The sequence below is a fragment of the Monodelphis domestica genome, chromosome 1 (genome assembly GCF_027887165.1).
Source record: "Monodelphis domestica isolate mMonDom1 chromosome 1, mMonDom1.pri, whole genome shotgun sequence".
Classification (NCBI taxonomy): domain Eukaryota; kingdom Metazoa; phylum Chordata; class Mammalia; order Didelphimorphia; family Didelphidae; genus Monodelphis; species Monodelphis domestica.
In genome coordinates this window covers 643957953-643975730 of record NC_077227.1, presented here as the reverse complement: position 1 = coordinate 643975730, position 17778 = coordinate 643957953, and the positions used below count along the sequence as shown (strand labels likewise).

At 36.7% G+C, this 17778-nt stretch overlaps 1 long non-coding RNA gene across 2 annotated transcripts in view; it reads left to right on the top strand.

The window, feature by feature from the left end:
* Positions 1 to 17778, top strand: part of LOC103100526 (uncharacterized) — a 97426-nt gene that overhangs the window by 60690 nt on the left and 18958 nt on the right. For both annotated transcript variants that reach the window (XR_001626435.2, XR_459244.2), the window contains exon 4: positions 15311 to 15356. This is a non-coding gene — a long non-coding RNA (uncharacterized LOC103100526). The remainder of the gene's footprint in view (positions 1 to 15310; positions 15357 to 17778) is intronic.

Sequence of the window (17778 nt, the reverse complement as noted above, 5' to 3'; positions counted from 1 at the left end):
ACATTACAATCTTTTACTGTAGTGATACAAGAAGTGAGGGAAGAAGCTACACTTCTCAGAGGAATAGGCAAGATGGATAAATGTAGCTGGTTTTGTTGTACAGTCATGAGTCATGTCCAACTCTTTGTGACCCCATTTTTTTTTGCAAGGATACTGGAGTGGTTTGCTATTTCCTTCTCCACCTCATTTTTACAGACAAGGAAACTGAAGCAAACAGGGCTAAGTGACTTGTTTAGGTCAAAACCTAGTAAATGTCTGAAGCAGGATTTGAACCAGTTCTTCTGGACACCAGGCTTGGAGTTCTATTCACTGTGCCACCTAGCTCCCTAGTATAGCTAGTACCAAAACAAATTTTCAGGGGTAGAAAAGCAGATTGAAAGCAAAAGGAAACCTTTCTGGTCATCTGCTCCATCATTTCCTCCAGCCTTTTCTCTTCCTTTCCCCTCTCCTCCCCTTCCCTCTTATCAGTTTAAAAATGAAGAGACAAACTATCCAAAGTTACTGTGACCAGTTCAAAATCACATAGCGAGTAAGTTGCAGATCCAGGATTTGAATACAGACCCTGACTTTGGAGCTATATATTATAGTGAGAAGAACACTGGCTCTGTTGTTAAAGGGTATAGATTCAAGTCTCTTATGTGATCTTGACTAAGTAGTTTAACCACCCTGGGGCTCAGTTTCCCCATATATAAGATGAAGGCATTGGTCTAGAAGACCTCTGAGGTCCCTTCAAACTGTAAATCTTTGAGCCCATGACTCCAAAGCCAGTGCTTTCTCTACACATTGCTGCCTCTCCTATGGAATGGGGGGGGGGGGAATCAACACCACCATTAAGCATTTGAAGAGGGATGCATATGAGGAAAGTCCAAAAGTTAAATGAAAATGAACAGATGACAGTATATGAGTGAGTGTTATTCACATGCAACTCAGTTTGACCAATATTTACTACTTCTACCCTATTTTCAGGGTGCTCTGCCAAATACTGGACATATAAATAGATAAAACCAAATAGTGTTTGCCATCAAGAACATTACCATTCTTAGTTTCAAGGGGTAGATTTGGAGCATCAAATATCTGTGACCTTTGCCTTTAAAGAGTCTGAGACCTCCCATCTTCGAAAAAGTAAAATATATCACCAAGATTTTTGTCTTCCAAAGTGTAACTGATCAGACAGCTATTTATTGTGTCCATGGGTCAGTCTTTCCTTGTGTGTGTTATTTGTTTGAGAGAAATGTTTTCCTTTTCAAACATGGGCCAGGCCATTTGTTTTCTCACTTAGTGTTCTTTTTGCCTCAAGTAGTCCCTAATGGTTGCCATCTTTTAGCTCCTACTCCTTAAGAAGCATGACTTCCTCCTCTCCTCTACTGTCGTCACAATCACCACCAGCACCAAACACCAGCATGTAGCACAGATTGCGGCCCAAGTTCTTGGAGAGGAGCCAGTGCATTTGTCAGGAATTGAAAAGTTTTGGAGCTGGTTCGCAGAGTTTCTGGTACACAAAGTGTTGGCTTGGAAGCATGGTGAGCATTAAATGGGATGTTAATTTTTGTGAATATTTCCCCCATGGATGTAGCTTGTGGTCACTGAGCAATTTAGCAATCACCATGTGGTCTGTTGGACACACAGTCTGGGTGAAGTTCAAGAAATTAGCACCAAGTCAGCAGAGAGAAAATGAGACCCTCAAATGAGTATTTGTTTGCTTTCCCTGTGTAGCTTTTGCTTCCCCTCAGATGTTTGTATCTCTGTTCAAACGGGAGGCTCAATTACATATCAAAGATTTTTACCCCTCTTAAACTTTCACAATTTCAGCCACTTCTTTAAGGTTCTAGATGCCAGACCCACATACCTATAGATATTTTCAGATTGTGGAGGAATGAAGGGATGCCTCACAAGTCCCAAGGGCAGGTACCAGTGGAAGGAAGGTTATCTAATTTTGATTCCTTTTTGAGTGATCAGAATTTTAAAAATATAAGAAAAATAAGTTAGGAACAAAGGTGATAATGATTTCTCCTAGAAACAGTAAGATAGCAGTAAGGTTATCAGTGGGGTGTGCAGAGAATAACAGTTCCCAGGAATTGGCATTGAAATGAGCATCCAATTCAACATTTAATAATGCCCACTATATGTAAAAAAATGTGCTAGAGACTAGGGACACAAACAACAAAAATCTTTGCCTTCACAAAGGCTCCACTCAAGTGCTTTAATAAAATATGTAGACAACTACAAAAGAATCTGAAATAGAAGAATACAACTTTATTTTTATGGTACTTGGATAGGACAGAGTACTTTCTTATCTATCATCTCATTTGATCCTCATAGCAATTATGTGAGGACAAACTAGCAAATCATCTTTGCCACACTAGGAAGAAAATTGAAACAAGAAGCAATGAAAATTACTTCTTTGAGGGGCTAGTTAGTGGCTTTTTACTTTAGCTAATTAGTTAGTATCTAGTTAGTACCAGAACCAGGACCAGAACCAAGGATTCCTGAATGGTTATATTTCCAAGACATATATTCAAAGGAGAGTTTGAACAGGGCCAAAGTCATTCAAACCCATTCTGTAAAAGTGTCCCATGATAGAAAGACCTCTTCAGAAATTGGTAGGTTGGAAACCTCTTGCTTAGTCCAGAAAAGGCATTCCAATGTCTCTTGTTCCCTCCTGAAAATTCTATGACAAATCTCCTGGGAATATTCCTTCATGGGTACAATAAAAGTCAGCCTTGGTCTACTTCATTGGTTGTGACCAGGAAGTGGGAATAGTGGCTCTAAACTCAAGTTTCAAAGCTAAGACAAAGCATATAATAACTGACATATATGCAGAGGTGTCCTGGAGCCAGCTCGAACCAACTTATGAGAACAGATTGTTAAATTTTCAGTATGAACCTTTATTGAAACCTTGGAAATCAGCAAAGGGCACACCACAGGGTTTGATTTATTTTTCTGATGATTGCCTAGACTTAAGAAAGCGGTAGAGAAAAAACTAAAAATGAAGATTAAACCTAAAAATGTGTTGTGTGTATTCCATCCACCCCTGCCAGTAAGCTGGTTGTTAAAGATTTACCAGCAGATCTCTACATTTATGTGTGCATTCTGCAATGATTGAAATCTCAAGATTTAGTCTACATTAAATTTAATTTATTAATTGGGCATTCAAGATAAACTAGCCAGTAAAATACCACCATTATCTGAGTGAATAAACAAGAAGTGAAAGCAGAGCAAAAGAGCCCTGGGCCAAAGGAAAGCAGTTGGGCAAGAGTGAACTGGGCCAAACTAGCTGGAATGTCCAGAGAAAGTGGCAAAAGAGGCAGAGAACCTCTGGCACATCTTTTATACCCCTTGTGACCTCATCATTCACTCCCTCTCCTGGACATCCCAAGACTTTTCTGATTGCTAGTCACTGAGAAGGGACTTAAAGACCCCAATTCCTCCCTCATTACTTTATCATAGGAAGAGGAGGGAGGGTCTTAGGAGGGTGCCAACATATCCCATTCTTTTTCATCAGGTGGCTGTATCATTGTAATCTAGAAGGGGACTAGAGTTTTGTTGATTCTTTGTTTCTTTTTGACTTTCTTTGTTTCTTTCAATTAGTACTATTAGTACTATTAAAATTAGTACTATGTATTGATTCTAAGTCAGAAGAGTGGTAAGGGCTAGGCAATGGGGGTCAAGTGACTTGCCCAGGGTCACATAGCTAGGAAGTATTAGAGTCCAAATTTGAACTCTGGACTTCCCAATTTTGGGGCCTGGCTCTCAATCCACTGAGCAACCCAACTGCCTATTTTGCTGTCTTTCTTAAAGATGAGAGTTCTTGTTTAAAAATAAAAAAAGTTGCAGATCTCCACCCTGCTTCTAATAAAAGCCAGTGAGCTGCTCCATACCTCAGAGTAAATCATTTTAGCTGAGAAGCTGGTTGACCCTCAAAACCCAAGTTTTAAAAAGAAAGATTCCTATAAACATTATTACAACTCAGTATTCCACAATGCACACATATCACCTCTGTAGAGATGTTAAAGTGTTACAAAGCACTACCTCATTCGATGCTTACAATAATCCTATGGGTTGGTGCCACTGAACAAAAAAGGAAACTGAGACAAAAAGAGCTAATGAGTTATGCAGAGTCAAATAACTAGTAAATATCTGAGGCAAGATTTAAACTTTAGTGTTGTTGTTTTTTAACTTTAAGTTGAAGACTTAGAGTCTACCATACTGTGCTTCTTTTAATGTGCATGCAACACATATTATAGCTACATACTGTATATGTGCAAAGAGGTAGAGAGACTTTAGTGGTATAGATGACAGAGTGCCGGTCTCAAAGTCCAGACCTGGGTTCAAGTTCTCCCTCTGACACATACTGGCTGTATGCCACTGGACTTAACATCTTAACATGCCCGGTAACTCTTGAGGGTTCTACAAGATATGTATCTACCTGCATTGATAAAAGATATTTCCTCCCTGAAGATTTCCTATAAAACAACAAATTTAGTCTCTGTCTCTGTCTCTCTGTTTCTCTGGCCATCTTATATATGCATATGCATTTGTGTGAATGAGTGTGTGGATGTAGCTGATTCTGGATAGCTAACTGTTAGTATTTCAGCTATGACACATAAGTGAATTTTCTAGACAACTGGACCATTTTGAGGACCTAAACTTAGATTACTTTAGTAATATTCATAGAACTCTTTCCAAAGCATATGACACAAACCTTACCTTTTCAACCAGTAAATACTGAATATAATTAGCCTTTTCTTAATGATCTGATGTCATTATTATGAACATTAGTTATTTTACTCTGTTGTAATATATGGTACCCCCAAGGCATATTGAACTATATAATAATAGTAGGCATTTATAAAGTACTTTAAGGTTTGCAAAGTGCATTGCATACATTAACTCATTTGATCTTCACACATCTGTGAGGTGTTACAAATATCATCATCCAGCTTTGACAGCTAAAGAAACTGAGTCTGAAAGTTTAAATGACCTGTGTATTGGTAGGTCCCCTAGTATGGGACTAAAGCAGGGTCCCAAACCAGATTTTTCTGACTCCAAGTTAGCTGCCCAGCTGTGATATCACACTGCCCTTCACACTATGCCAGATTGCCTGTTTATTCTAAAAATTCTATTATCTTGAAAAAAATCTCCTTTTGGCTTCTCTTTCTGTTCTTTAATTCATCCTCCAAAGCATACCAAAATTGCAATTCCTAAAAAATCATAGATCTAAGTTGCTTTCTGCTTTATTATTCCAAAATTATTAATGGCTCTATTTGCTCTAGGATTAATTCTCAAACTCTCAGCCTGACATTTAAAGACCTGTACAACTTGCATTTGGGCACTTAAAGCACTCTAAAATGTGGGTACCAACTACCTTTCCAAATTGCTTCAAATTGTTCTCTTTTTACATACTTGCCATTTTGGTTAAACTGGAACATTCAACTCTATCCTCAACCTGTAGGTCTTTGTGTAGTTCCTTCCTCCATGTCTTCAATGAGTCACTTCCTTGCCTTTCCCTTGAGTGATTACCACCAGTCTTCAAAGAAAATCTCAAGCATTTTATCCACCCTTTCCTGATTTTACCAGGTTTTTTTAGTTTCTACTTCTTGAAATTATTTTATATTAATTAGAATATACTTTAGACTATTTAAACTACCCAAATGTTGTATCCTCCAGTGGAATGTTTGTAAGACCCTGAAGACCAACCATCCATGAGGGCAAGAAATATTTTATTTTCTGTTTGGGGTAGTAAGCTTCTTGTACTGTATCTTGCATAGAATTTATACTTTTAAAATGTTAAATTATATTGACGTCAAATTATTGTCATTTTTTGTGTTCTGACATATTTCTCATCATTTTTCTTTCTTTTTTCATACTTTTTTGCTATAGCCAATAAGTTGGCCCTAGGTTACTCTTCTGCCTTTCTAATTCATTACTAACAATATGGTTATTGTCAATACATTAATACCTGTGATTCCCTCTTCCATTCTGATTTGCTACTTCTAATTTATGATAGATTGAAACTTGACTTGTTAGAAATTGTACCTAAGAGGAAATTGCTCTGAATAATGGCAAGAAAGAACCTCCCATTAAAAAAAATCCATGGGGTTCCCTCTTCCCAAGGGCTTGATGACATCATTTTGCATGCTTAGAGGGCATTTCTGTGTCCTTTGTTTCTCAACTATGTTCCAAATGTGGAAGTTTCCATAGACTTGCCCTTTGGATAAGCCAACTGTACCAATATGAATTTAATGATATAATGACAGATTATATCATTAAAAGGCATTGAAGTACTAATAAATGAGCTTCATTCTCTTGAGACTTTTCCTGGAATGAAGTTCTAAATGGCCATGGGGACAGGGACAGAGAGTTTCTGGCTGGCCAGGATGACAAGGGAATTTTCAGTTCTGGTACGTCAAAGAGGAACCTATGTGCTCACATCAAAGGGACTTTGCCTCTTTAACAGGGACTCGGTTTGTGTTCCTGGGAGCTTTGCAGCATTAGTAAAGCAGCATGAAAGAGTTGATTTTCATTTTATATTGTGCTTGTGAGGCATTAACATGATGTTCTAACACTTGTAAATGAATACAGCTCTTGCCTAATCTGTCATTTTAATGCCTTATAGATTTTATTTCACTCGATGCTGTACCAGATTCTCAATAATAATAATCAACTGCTTTGTTGTTCTCTTGCAGAAATTAAATTTCTGCAGTGAGTGTGCAACTAATAAAAGATGTTGCTTGAGGAAACAAAAAATAAATATGATGAATCATAAAAGTTGGGTGGGGGAGGGGAAATTGTTCATATATGAAAGACAATTACTGAACCAGTGGTAAATTCATCTGATTCTCCAATTGTCAACAGCTTAATAAGACTCACAAAGGTTTCAGCCATAGTCATTATGTCTACAATCACTAACACAATGGGCTCAGTTGTCTCCCTAGCTGTCACTTAGAGGGGAGACGCTAAAGTAACCATTTTTTTCTCTTTCTTCTTGGAAAACTTTGCTTAGTGTGGCCATTTTATCACTAACATGCATTGTTTATATTTCCCTCTCTGAAAGTCTATCTGAGAAAGCAATGCAATAGTCAGATAGATGTGTGAGACTCAGAACCTCTGGAAGGTCAGCAATCAGCAGCAGTTTTCTCATTGGGTCCTAAGAACACAGCATTTAAAGCAAATAAATGCAGCCACTGTCAATCAACTAGTTTGCTACCAACTTTGGAAGAGAAAATATTGCAATTTAACTTGGTTAATCCTTTTTACAATATTGAAAAAGAAAGCAAAATAAAAGTGAAGGCTCCTAAAGGAGAGGGAAAAAGAAAAGTGGAAAAAAGAGGATGACAAACCAACAGAGACAGATAGAAAGGAAAGGGAAGGAAAAAAGGGAGAGAAAGATAGATGGAGACAGAGAGACAATGATAGAAAGAGAGAGGGAGAGGAGAGACAGGAAAATGGAGAGAGAGATGGAGAGAAAGAGAGATGAAGAAAAATAGAGATGGAGAGAAACAGAGAGAGAGAGGTAGAGAGAGGTGGAGAGAGAAGTGAGAGAGAGAGAGAGAGAGAGACAGAGAGACAGACAGACAGAGAGACAGAGAGACACAGAGAGAGATAGACAGACAGAGACAGACAGACAGAGAGAGACAGAGAGACACAGAGAGAGAGAGAGAGAGAGAGAGAGAGAGAGAGAGAGAGAGAGAGAGAGAGAGAGAGAGAGGAGGGAGAGAGAGAGCAAGAGAGAGCAGATGCAATGGGAACTATTAAAAATGTGATTGGATATGAGATTTTCACTGATCCCCTACAATGATCTGCATCATCTCACCCTATCACTAGAATCCAAGTAAAATCAGCTGCATAAGACCTGCAAGAGAAATCTTTGTTAGCTCACTTTATCACAGTACATTGCAAGTAAAATTTCTGCGCATTCGTATAACCTGTGCCTGGATTTCCCATGAAAACTATCTGTTCTTCCTTAAACCCTCCTTGCAAATGACTGGTCTACCCTCCCACATCCTTCAATGATTTCAACATATGGCTTGTAGTCACTCCTCTAATCTATCACCTCTCACATTTCAGAAATTTGGGGGATTTCATGACACACACTTTTGATCTATTTACCACCCTAGTCCTTGATTCCCTCAATTCCAATGATAATTATCTTCCATTCCAGCCCTTTAACAGAGTGGCCATACATCAATAAGATCATCATTTGAAACTACTTCACCTTTAAGATCTTGAATTCTAAAATTTCCATCTCTAAGTACAACCCATCTTATTCCACATCTGACCTTTATCCTAATCATGATCTGAATTCATGGACTTCTCTGCCCAGCCCAGATATAAAGTTAACCATTTCTTGGCTGCCCCTTGACCTTCTACCTGGTCATTTTCTAATCCTAGCTAATATCTATTTCTTTTTTCTCTGATTCAGCTCCCATTCTATTGAGTAGTTCAGGAAAAAGTCAGAATCAAGGCCTAGAAAAATGGTAGAATAAAATAAATCAATATAAATCAGATTCCTCCCACAACTACTCTAATAAAGATCAAAGAAAAATATTATATTGAATAGTAATCAGGAAATATGATGATCAGCCATGCTAGAGCATTTTTCTAGCCCAAATTAACATGGTGAGATAGCCAGATGCCTGTGGGCATTAGAGAGTAGCTAGCCAGGGAGACCTCTATAGTACTTTTTTAGTACATGTACTGGGCTGGAGACTTCAGCAGTATAGTGGAATATGGAGCAACAAATAGGTATGAGATGCCAACTGTGTCCCTCTAATCCTGAACCAGGGTCTAGGGGCCTTTTGAGCAAAATAGGCCTATGCATCTATGTAATAGGGAGTAATAAAGATCATTGATGAGTCTGGAGTTCTGTCGATATGAACATTCAGAGCCTTCCAGCTGAGTGACAGGAGTGGGGCCAGCATCTTTCTACTAGAGCACTAATAAGCAGCAACCTTTCAATTGTTTAACTTAGAGCTAAACTTCATTTGAAGATAGTTATCCTCAAACTGGGAAGATTAGCTATTAACATTCACTCTAAATTTGAAGACTTAGGAGGCAATAAAAGTTTGTAGCATGTTGACCTGGACCACCCATAAGATCCTTGAAGAAAATAGCACTCATTGCTCAGAAAAAAGTTTTTTGCATAAACCCCAGGTAATACAGATCAAGACTAAACAAGATCCCAACATTATATCCAGAAATTGGTTAAGCCTAACCCTAACACAAAAAACCTCAATTTAGTGAGTGAAGCTAGAAGATGAATGAAATTTATTTTAATTGAGAAAGAAATTTCTCAGTTCATCAAAAATACAAACCCAGAAGAAAAGGCATCACTCCACAATATCTACAAGAGAGCCTCAAACAAAAATACGGCTTGCTTACAAGGAAAACTGGAGTTCCTGAAAGTTATAAAGCAAGATTTTTTTTCCCTTCCCCTTCCCCTTCCCCTTCCCCTTCCCCTTCCCCTTCTCCTTCTCCTTCCCTTCCCTTCTCTTCCCTTCCCTTCCCTTCCTTTCCTCCTTTCTTCCTTCCCCCTTCCCTCCCTCCTTCCCCCCTTCCCTCCCTCCTTCCTTCCCCCTTTCCCTCCCTCCTTTCCCCCTCCTCTTCTTCCTTCCTTCCTTCCTTCCTTCCTTCCTTCCTTCCTTCCTTCCTTTCTTCCTTCCTTCCTTCCTTCCTTCCTTCCTTCCTTCCTTCCTTCCTTCCTTCCTTCCTTCCTTCCTTCCTTCCTTCCTTCCTTCCTTCTCCCATATAAGTAATTCATGGAAAATAATAGACCAAATACAATTTGACTCAATGATGCAAAAAACATATTCAAATGAATCAAGAGACTGGAAAAAATAAAAGAAAAAGAAAAATATAAAGTATCATAAACAAACATAACTTGGGGGGGCAACCTAGAAAACAGATCAAAAAGAAAAAAAGCAAGGAATTGTTGGCTTATTTGTAATCCATGACCTGGATACCATATTTCAAGAAATCATAAATGAAAATTGCCAAGATCTATGAAAATTTGGGATAAGTAAAAATAGAAATAATTTACCAGTTACCTTTAAAAGAAACTCCAACAGTAAAAACCCTGATAATACCACAGTCAAGATCAAAAACTTATAGGCCAAAGGAAAAAAAAATTCAATCAACTAGAATGCCAAAGAATTATTAAATCAATCCAATGCAAATTCATATGTTTAACCTCAGGTAAACTTTTAATATTTCTTTGGAATTATTTAATTTCTCATATATGTATATGTAACATTTATTAAAGTGTTTATTATGTGACAGAAATTATCCTAACTGGTAAGGAGACAAATACAAACAAGCATGATAGTCCCTAACTTCAAGGAGTTAACCTTCAGGCATACAGCTTTTATTGGTGTACTAGAAAACTTCTGGGTAGGAGAAGCAGAGAGAAAAAAGAGTATATATTTAAATGAAATACAATAAGGAAGGAGAAGGAGAGTCAAGAAAGAATCTAGGTGAAAGTGAATAAGGTAAAATACGACTTGGGAGCTTTTAAAATGGTGTTCTCATGTAGTGAGTCACAAATGAGTTTTTATTATACACCTGATAATTTTAAAACTTTCATTCCTCAAAAGCCTATAACCTTATTTCTACCTCCTCTCTCTCAGAAGCTGAACTTGACTTTTTTACTTTATTTAACCTAAATGCTATTAAATGGGGGCTCAATTCTTATATATCCTATATTTTCTCTGTATCTTTTTTCATTCTTACTTTCATTCTGCCTGTCAGAGTAGGAATATATATATATATATATGTATATATATATATTATGTTGATGAGTGTATTTCTATTCTGATTGTTGTTGTTCAGTCATTCAGTTGTGTCCAACTCTTTGGGACTCAGTAGATCATAGCATGCCAGACCCTTTTATCCTCTACTATTTCCCCAAAATCTATCTACCATCCCTTTTTCATTTTGCCTTCAATCTTTCCCAATATAAGAATCTTTTCCAATGAATCATGCCTTCTCAATATGTGGCCAAAGTACTTAAGCTTCAGCTTTAGTATTTGACCTTACAATGAATAGTTGGAATTGATTTCTCTAAGTATTGACTTTTTGACTTTACTGACTCATTTGCTGTCCAAAGGGCTCCCAAAAATATTCTTTAGGGCCCCAATTTGAAAGTATTTGTGTGTGTGTTTCTGTGGCACTCACTTTTCTTCATAGGCCAATTCTCACAGTCATACATTGCTACTAGAAAAAACAGCTTTGACTATGTTGTGATAGGAGGAGAAAAAAGAAAGAACTTGTGTTTGTGTTTATATATGTGTGCCCTTGTGAATGCCTCTCCCTGTTAAGGTCAACCCTTTGACTTTTGACCTTGATCCCAGTGTCCCTTTCCTTCTTTTTGGTCCTTTATCTCTATCAACATTTACCTTTCTTTTATATCAATAATCTTTATGGCAATGTTATTTCTAAGTAAATACAAAACACACGAATAATTTTAATTGGTAAATATTGCCATTATTGTTATTATTATCATACCATTTTTCATTCTTTTTGATGACTTTCACATAGCAATGATCCTTTCATATAGTAAAGGTCAATATCCTGCTATTATTACTTTATATCTGTGAAGATGGGATTGACTCTCCCCTTGCCTACTTTTAAATTTAGTCAATCAAAAGCTAAGATGATTCAAAGGCCACTTACTTAAAGTGAGATATACCTCCAGAAGTGACTGACTGCCCCTTGGGCAGTGCTAAGCAAATTTAAAGCCTATAATTGGTCCCTGTAAAGTGAAGGGAGGGACAGGAAGTGATGTAAAAAAGGACTATAAAAATGATGAACTTCCTGTCCAAGAGGTGGTCTTTGGTCTTTGTCCTAAATTTTCGGGTTGGAAGATTTTCTCCTTTGGGACTTCGTCTTGGGATTTTGGTCTTCAGCTTCACTTGGACCTGGAACTCTGGCACTTGAACTGTTTCTGGTAAGACTGTTCTTTGATCTTCTCCCTTTGAACTTCAGATTGGGTGAGTGAAAAAAAGCTGACCCTCCTTTCCTGGCTTCTAGAAAGTTTTGTTCCTGAGAGGCCTCCCCTTCTTGGAGGAGGCCAAGTGGGTTAAACTTAAGCTTAATTCAACACTAAGCCCGCTAACCGAGGGGTTAACGAGCCCTGCATGAGTTGAGTCAGATACAGGAGCAACATTCAGGGTGATAAGTTAGACTTCTTACTCTATCCTCTTTTACATTTCTCTACTTTCCCTCTTTCCCTCTTTTTATAAATAAAGCTGCTAAAAAGTCATTTTGACTTGACCTGTATTAATTTTTAAATCAGCTACCACATTCTCTTATATTTAGTCTAACCATAAATTTAAACCCATTCAAAGTTTGGACTTTTGCTAGTGTCACTACTTTTTGTAGTTGAGTCAAAGCATTGACTGTATGCTCAGCCTCCTAACACTTAGTAAAGGCTCCCTTGGTCCACCACCAATAGTAAACAGGATAAGAGTGGTCATATGTAATGCTTTCTGTTCTCAAATGATTTTGATAGTCTCAGTTCAACTTTAATGCTTTGAAAGATTCTGTTAATATAGATTAAAAACATAAAATACTTAGGAACTCAACATTATTAAAGATGTTAAGTTTTAGTGAATTAATGATATATCTAGGAGTTTGGGGGATACGAGTTCAGTTGGTGATAATGGTCTGGTTCTAGTACATTCTTTTGGTTTAGTTCTCCAGAATTCTTATCATTACCATCAACATTTTCTTCATCATTAATAGTAGTGCTCTTATTGAGAGTAGGAACTGATCTCTTTCTTTTTTAATGTCCCAAGATACTTTGTTTGACTTCTATGTTCTTACTCATTTTCTGACATGTATTTATTATTTGTATACATGTTCCTCTCATCTGTGGGCAGGGCCTGTGCCATTTTTCATCTTTGTAATTCAAGCTCTTAGACTGTGTCACACCTAATGGGTACATGATAAATATTTGTTGAATTGATTTCAGTGGACTGGGTCCAGGCTTCCTTTTCTGAAAGGGATGATTGATATTGATAAAATCAAAATCATTAGGATAATGTAGAGGTTTTTTTGTTTCTTTTTCTTCAAACCTTCTAGTTTCCTCAGAGGCACTTGGTCATGGATCTCAAACTTGGAATTCCACTTGGAAGGAATTCAAAGGATGAGGAAATGGTAACATTGGGAGATCAAAATTCTGTTACATGTTTTGTATTTCTAAAAAAATAACATTAATATGAGCATCAATCATGCTTTCATAGTTCTTTCTGAATCCTATGAAATAATTTAGATATTCATAGCTGGGGAGATTCTCTTGGTTTACTTTTTTGAATTGTGGTCAAAAGATAGAACAGCTTTGCTTAACCACCTATTTATCATAGTTTCACTCATTTAGCATGGTTTCTAAGTGCTAGAATACTCACCCAAGTTTGGAAAACCTTGTATTTATTATTACTGTAAGAGGTGAGACTTTCATCTTTTTCAGAGAAGTCACCTGACCTGACTTGATTTTTTTTATGAAGAAAATGGGAAAAGAAAGTTCTTTCCAGATCACCATTTGGTAATGAATGTCTGAGGGACAAAGTATATTTTCACAGTATACCTTCTAGCTTGAATGCCCCATTCAGTCTGTGTTTAGTTTATATGCCTTTTATCCAGTCTTTTTCATTCAAAAGGGGAAAAACGAGAATTTGCCCAGTCAAAATGAGCTTTTCATCAAACTTGTCTCTTTCAATTGTTTGTCATGTTAATTAAATCCTGAACTCCTTGCTCAGTGTTCTGCAATCAAACCCTAAGCCTCATCCAATGAGACTTGGTTTTTAAAGTGGATGTTTTCTGTCTAATAAGGAATTTGTCCCTCCCCTTAAATAAACATAGATCTTGTCCAACTTGTATTTGATAATGCATTTTTCTAGTTCTATGACAGGGAGTTATGGTCAACAAACTTTATAGGGATGAGAAATTCTTCTGGGATTAGCACCCTCAAAGACCTTCAGCTGGCAGTGCCTGAGTGATGAGATAAGTCAAAGTGTGTTTCCCAGGAGCAAGTAAAACTTGGTCAGAATAATGATCTTCAATGTGATTGAACCAGATCCTACAGAGTTGGAGTTCTATGTGCCTGATTGCAAATTATTTTTCATGGAAGGCTAATGCTTTCCAGTTACTAGAAAACTTTTTTTTTTATTCCATGCCTATTTGAGAAGTCTACCAGAGATCATGACTGAAATCATGAAGTAAATATGAGGCCAAAAATGGCAAAAAACAAAACAAAACAAAACATCTACTCATAGAGTGACAGCAGCTATTTGGTTCAGTGCTTAGGGCACCAGGCCTGAATTCAGAAAGACCTGAGTTCAAATCCAGAATCAATCTAGCTATGTAACCCTGGGCAAATTACTTAACCCTGTTTGCCTCAATTTCCTCATCTGTAAAATGAACTGACAAGGAGGAAATGACAGATAATTCAAGTATTTTTACCAAGAAAATCCAAATGAGGTCACAAAGAGTTGGACTCAGTCAAGCAACAATAACAATATTAAATGAATGAATCAGGTAAACTGGAGATTGTTTTGTTTTGGCTTTATGTAGACAAGTGGCTGAGTGCTGGATTGAATTTTTCACTTTCACACAAAGCTAGTGACAATAATGAAATATAATAATAATAAACAACTAACATTTATATAGTACATACTAAATACTAGGCATTGAGCTAAGTAATTCATAATTATCATCCCATTTGATCCTAACAACAACCCTGAGAGAATTTGTGCTATTATTTTTCCCATTTTAAAGATGAAGATACTGAGGCAAATAGCGAAGTGATTTGCCTACCTTATAAGTGACTAAGGCCATATTTGAATTTAGATCTTCAATAGCCTAAATGTTATTTTTCTCATTTGAAACTCTCCATTTGTGTTCCAAAGTGCCCTACTTATTTTAACTGTTTATGAGGTTATTATGTACTATTTGAGAAAATGTTGGTGTGAGTGATGGGACAACACCTGAAAGATTGAGGTGAGAGTTGAAGGGATTGGTCCATCATCACACCATTTGGAGGATCCATGGGACTTCATGATACAACAGTGCCTCTACTTATACAAAATTCTTGCTTTATTCATTTGCTGGAACCTCTTTAGGAATATAAAGGGCCAAAACAGAGTTTCAGATTTCAAGTAAGATGTTGTCCACTTCAGTCTAGATAACTCATATATGCTTTCTCCATGAATCCATCCTGATCCCAGCCCTCTCACTCCAGGTGCAGGTCCTTCCTAACTAACTTGTATTCTCCTAACTTGTGTTAATTTATGTTTTTTCTCTTTATATCTATTAGGAATATACTTGCAAATGGACCTATTTTCTCTTCTTTACTTTGAAATGTAAGTTTCTTGAAAGCAGCTTTGGTTTCATTCTTGGTATTCCTGTCTCCAACCCCAATTAGCCCTGGTACTTAGTAGGTCTATAATAATGCTTGCTTGCTTGGTAGATATAGAAGTCCTATAGCTTGGGTTCAAGTCTGGGTTCTGAAACCTATTAACTTTGTCACCTTGGGGAAGTCATTGTTTGGCTTTTTATTCCATTAAAAAAATAAACTTTATTTTACAACATGACAAATGTGGAAATGTATACTACATGATAATTATACCTACAACCTATATCATTTTGCCTGCCTTTTTGGTAAGGGGGAAGGAGTGACAGAGAGAGAGAAACTTTGCAAAATATTAGAAAATGATTTTTTAAAGTTATATTGGAAAAAATAAAGATTTATTTTAATTTTTAAAAATTATTGTGCTCTTTTTTTGTTTTGTTTTATCTGTTCCTGCCCACAAACCTACTACCTTTGTAATCAATATATTCAGTTCAAGATATTGGGCACATCTGAGTCTATACTTCATTATACATTTCTAGCCCATTACTTCTCTGTCAAAGAATTTGAGCAGGTAACTCTAGAGTGTAGAAATGAAAACAATTAAACAACCATCTTTTTTTAAAAAGACTTCTACCTACAAGTCATTAAATAATATAGCAATTCGAAGTCATTTTACTAATGAAAAAATTAAGAGGGAAGTAAACTGACTTGTTTAAAGTTCCAGAATCTAGTGATGAAAGGGACCTCAGAGCCCACCTGGTCCAAGTGGTACAAACAATATTGGTAATCCAATATTTTTAATTTATGCATTTAAAAATTTTATTCTGAAGAAAGGTCCATAAGTTTCACCAGATGCCAAAGGGCTCCATGACACCAAAAACATTAAGAGAGCACCTAGTCTGATTATAATTCATCATGTCTCCGTTATTCCAAAAATTTGACACCCAGGATTAAATACTATGCTTAAATTGTAGTCTAGGAATTTATCAATAAAGAATATTTCCTGTCCTATTAATTACTTAATCCCTATCTCAATTTTGCCATCTATTAGTGATTACAAAAATAACAGACCCACCTACTTTAGAGAGCTATCATGAGGATAAATATACTAATATAAGGCAGAGAACTTTCCAGATCTAAATGTCAAACTCTGATTTTCTAAACTTATGAAGTCATCAGAACTTTGTACTTAGAAAAGTGAGACGATTGTGCCTGGTCTCATTGTAGGATTACCATATGCTTATTAGTAGATCTTATTAAAAATATCTGTCCCTTTGTTCACTGTTAGGACAGAGGTAATTTCAAGAGGAAACAGAAGCAATCCTATTAGTAATTTTGGAAGAATTAGAATAAAACCTAATGTAGTATTAATTGAATGTATTGATCATTCTGGTTAACATTTGATTATTAGTATTGGAACCAGGAAAAACATGGAAAACCAAAATCTATAGATAATCCAAACATAATTCATTTAATCCAAATGAAATAGCAATTGGAAATTTCCTTCCTGTCCTATGCTTAGAGCAGTCCTTTTTATTTGGGGAGACACTTAAATATTTATTAAATTAAATTGAATTTTCCTGGAACCTATTCTAATTCCTAGAGTAGTACTACAAATCAATAAGATACTTAAAGAAGAGCACCTGAGTACAAAATTGGGGTAATCGGTAGACAATTAAATAATCATTCCTCAAATGGAATTCTGTTTATACTTTTTGCAGGTCACATACATTGGGTGAAGATGTCACACTAGAGGGAGGCAACTAATGGCATAGAGGAGAGAGATCTAGGGAGGAAGTTTGAATCTGACCCCAGATACTAATGAGCTGTTTGACCCTGAACAATCACTTAACCTCTGTTTGCCTCAGTTTCCTTACCCATAAAATAAGGAAGACAATAATAGTATCTACACTCACATGGTCGCTGTGAGGATCAGAGGCACCATATAAATGTTCATTCCTTTCCACTTCTATATGAAATGAGAAAAGTTTCAACATAAAGGATGTCATTATCCAATGGAGGATGGAAGTCATGAAATTTTAACTTTTTTTGAAACCTGCTTACAGACTGAGGCTCATGAAATGCATGAAGAGAGAATGAGTTTCCTATCTTAGCTAACAATAAGGATTGTCAATAAATTCTCATTTGACTACTTCTAAATATTAAACCACAATACTATTGGGGTCACCATTTGAGAGTGGCAAACAACTATATCCACTTGGTTAGTCTACTCTCTCTTCTCACAAGATAACTTCTTGGGGGTGGGGGGATTTGCTTATCAGAGCTCACTGTCCATTTACTGGATTTATGTCAAGTATGGTATTATTGGGGATCCAAGATCCCATGAAAATAACTAGAACTCAAACTGACAAGTTCCCAGAGAAACGATAGAGACTTAGAATTTGGGAGGCCTGTATCTGTCAGGAGATAGC